Source organism: Cephus cinctus, unplaced genomic scaffold (genome assembly GCF_000341935.2).
Source record: "Cephus cinctus unplaced genomic scaffold, Ccin1 Ccin1_scaffold0351, whole genome shotgun sequence".
Classification (NCBI taxonomy): Eukaryota; Metazoa; Arthropoda; class Insecta; order Hymenoptera; family Cephidae; genus Cephus; species Cephus cinctus.
The window spans coordinates 184727-189145 of record NW_014333043.1 but is presented as its reverse complement, the minus strand read 5'-3'; positions in this window follow the sequence as shown (position 1 = coordinate 189145).

Sequence of the window (4419 nt, the reverse complement as noted above, 5' to 3'; positions counted from 1 at the left end):
GGGAGGGGGGGGGGGGGGGGGTCGTCACCAAGGGTAGAATATCATTAGGGGACGTATGTCGAAAATTACGTAAATCGCATGCGGACGAACAAGTGTGTAATGGCGCATCCGTAATTACACGTCAGTCGCCAGGACCTTTGAGTCCCTCTTTATAGTTGAACTCTTGTCACGTCACCCGTTCTCTTTTCCTAGTTTGCTCTTTTCCAGCTTCCATGGCTCATCGAATTACTATCGTCACGTCCCCCCATAGAAATGGGCGCAGAAATGGTCGAGGGCAAATTTTACTCGTAATTTAACATTTACTCATAGCAAATCGGGTGCCCGTCGCTTTGGATGCAGCCTCGACATAACCTGAATAATCGTCGACAATCTTTATACGGGTCACATGGAGATATTAAACATCAGTATAATTTCTGCGTGAATCCATATTTTTTTTTTACGCAATCGTTACATTTTTGTTTGTCCCACGCACTCGACAACTTTCGCGCGTTAATTTCGTCTTTATTTTCTATTAAAGTTGTCATTTTTACGTACCGACGACTCGCGGTTAGACAATGAAGCGTCGGTAACGAAGAAAAAGCCTTCGGCGCTTACCGATTTAGTCAGAATGTCGAAAGGGGTTAGCAATTTTGTAAATAAGTAAGCATGACGGCGATGGCAATGGCGATTAGCTAGGTACTAACTTTTTTTTTACGTTAAAGCCCCATATATACGTATATACTTTTATTTATCTATACCTTTCATATTTATATATATATATATTTATATATATAAATAATTTAATATGCGCCTCTTATTCAATTTCGAAAGTGTTAACGTGTCCACGTGTAATCCGGTATATACATACATCTATGTAATCAATTAATTTATTCATTTATAAACAAAGAATACACTTAGTTGCAACTAGACTTTACGAGATAGTGCGAATGAATGGTAAGGACGGGCAAGGGTTGGGATTACAAAGGGTTGCCGATAGGTGGACACTGGACCGAGTGTTCCGATTTTGCGATTGGATGATAGGGTGATAAAGTGGGTGGTACATATCGATCGATGACGGTAATGATGACGCCATTCAATTTAGGACATTATTCGTATATATATAAGTGTCAATTCTTTTTTTTTCGAATCACTTCACCTCCTCGTCCTCTTTGTTTCTTTACACAACAGCAGCAATGTTGTTATTAACTATTATTAAAATTAATTTGCACATATATATATATATATATATATATATATATATATGTAATTTAGTTTGTTTTTTTCATATATATGTATTATGTATTTATATTTATTTATATTTATATATATATATATAATATTTATATATAGACTTTCAGTATTATACACGGGCTCTTCCCCCATACATATCGGCATTGTATTCGGTGTATTTTCTCTTTCTCACGTAATACGTCGCTTCCGGTTTTCAATTTTTATTTCTCGATGCTCGAATGGTGTCCGGTCGTTTTGGGAAATTTATAAAAAAAAAATTACGGTTGATTATTTTTTCATAGCTTGAAATTAATATGTTTCCATTTTTTTCACTCTCTCTCTCTCATCCATTCTGTCTGCGATAAAAAAAAAAACAAGATAAAAATGAAACACTGCTATTTCGTTTTCCTGCTCTTTTTCCATGGTCTTCTATCGTCGTACTAATAATCCTCCTCCTCCTCCTTCTCCTCCTCATCGTCATCATAATCACCGTCATATCCAGGGTCACGAGAAGCCAATTTATAATTTGCCTGGTACAGCAATAACGATGTTAATTATTAATAAAATTGATAAATAACAAATGAGACGATGTATCGCAAAGACAAAGGACAAACGAATATCGATTGTGGCGGACTCGAAGTTTCCATGAATAATCATTTTATTGAATAAAATCCAAGTCGTTACGAGATAAATAACCAACAATCTACTTTTCAAGACGACGCCATTCAAAAACCGTCTCTATGGTATCCGTGTTATGCGGTCATTCTAAAAATATATTTATTCTTATCAATTCGGTACTCTCATTCGTAGATAAATTCGGCACCTATTTACGTTCAATCCCATTCTCTCTCTCTCTCTCTCTCTCACACGCACACGTGCATCACTCTCTTCTTCTCTCCCACTCTAATAATCTTTTACATTGACGTCCAATGTCTCTCGTTCTTCTGATCTGAAATTCGAAAGAGAGCTGCTCCGTAACGTCGTCAAGCCAACAGGGAGAACTTGTGATGTCACGAGGGTGCTGATGAGTAATAATAATAATAATAATAATAGTAATAATAATTAGCAATGACTATTCACGGCATTAACAATGCATCACAGTGAACCTGCGTTCACGTAATTTTTGAATTTATTCCTTTCCAACGACAAAGTGCCGGTATTGAATGGCGAGCTGGTTGTAAATCAGTAAACTTGTCAAGCGAAATCTACCTTTTCCCTTTAGTTTCACGTGTACATCCCCACACGATTCAACCATCCACCGTTTCCCTTTTAACGTGTTACACCGTCGGTATCCGCAGGACGAGAGAAGGAAACTACTGATGGAAATAAGAGATTAGATATTGTACACCGACGCGCATGCGCAGACGGCTTGTCATCCCGTGGATTCGCCTTTCTTCTCTCTCTCTCTCTCTCTCTCTCGCTTCCCTTTCATTGTTTCTTCCTTTCTCCCGTAGGTTGCCACTGTCAAGAGCGTTCTAAAATAAATAACTTATTTTTATACGTGAAGTCGGTAAGAACAGCGAGGCACGCCGTTCTACAGTCGATCTGGTACGAGGTAAGAGGGTGAGAGAGGGGGGGGGGAGGGGTGGAGTCGGAAAGGAAAAAAACGCACTGAGGAAAGAGATATAAATTTTCACAAAATCTATTTTACCCCCTCACAGACAATAATAAAATGAAGGGACACCGTCGTCATCGTCACCAATATCATCGTCCGTTAACGTGGGGATCGCGTGCATCACGCCAAACGAGAAATAAACTAATAATTTAGGTCACGACCTACATATCCATACAATATTACTAGAAGGAGTTATCGTTAAAAACTTAATTCAACTATATCAACATTGATAAAACTCTAGAATGAACTCTAAGCTCTCTCTCTCTCTCTCTCTCTCTCTCTCTCTCTCTCTCCCTCTCTCTCTCTCTTTCTCTCTACCACACACACACACAACATGCGCACTCTCTCATTCTCAACCCTTCTACCTTATACCATTTCCATCTCATCCGTATATTCACTAATTCTCGTATCATTCTATAAACGATTATAAATTTCAATCGAATTCTTATTCCCTCAAGCGACGCAATGATATGTAGGTGGTATCTGTTGATGTAATCTGATAAGCATGCAGCTAAATATCGCATCTGCTTGTAATTCATGAGCAACGCATACGTATGCCGCACGTCGAGGGAGGTCAGGATGGTTGAGAAAAGGAAAAAAAAAGGCTAACCTTTTTCTCCACAAATTAATAGTGTTTAAGAACGCCGTTAAAAAGAACTGACGCTTCAAGCAGTACCGATATATACGATTCTCTACCGATCGGTGCAGAGTGTTGGAGTTTAATAAAAACAAACGTGTAATATTTTTTTTTACAGAACAGGACAGTGCAAACGGATACGAGCCACCGATACACGTGGGAATTATTGCCTAGTACGTAAATAGCCCCACGCGATGCGTACACGCTGTGCAGACAAGACAGTTACACGCAATCCCTTATTTAACATTGTCGCTTGAACGAGAGTGATAGTACGTTGAAAATTCAAATCCATAACCGAAAGTCGAGAATTCGTTATCCCGCATAAGACAGCGAGGACGTTTATTTCCTTTTCGTAGATGTCGCTGCAACATTTCCCGGGCTTAAAACTAGTATCGCTCCGTTAGTCATAAACGAGAGAAGTTCGTCGCACTAGGATCGTTTCAGAATTCACAATTATCGACACGTTAACGGTTACGCTGCCAAAAGGACAAAGAACAGGAAATACGAATGCGACAACGCTGAGTAACATATCTCGTGGGTCGACACGAGATTAATACGCGGCATAAAGATGGCTGCTTTATTCGCCGGTATGATCAGGCCTCTGATAGCTCAAATTATTTGCAGCTATCTCTCATCGACGCATCCATTATCTAAGGTCAAGGTTCTCTTTGATCCAAGCTGCTTCTACGCAATAAGTGAACCGTCGAAATGCGCCTAACAAAGTAAATGACCGGTAACGCGAAAAAAGCGAAAAGCAATGTGAAAATAAACCCTGATTTTACACAGAGCTTGTATCGAAGGAACATAGCCTATAAATGGATTGCGTATATATTGTGTAACACTTCTTGTATTGTACAGTTCTTAATTTCGTGTACGATATTGAGGTGGAGGAGGGGGCGCAATGTGTCGGGTGCGAATATGAAAGTTTTGTCGTATGTACGTGACAGGGGCGGTGTGC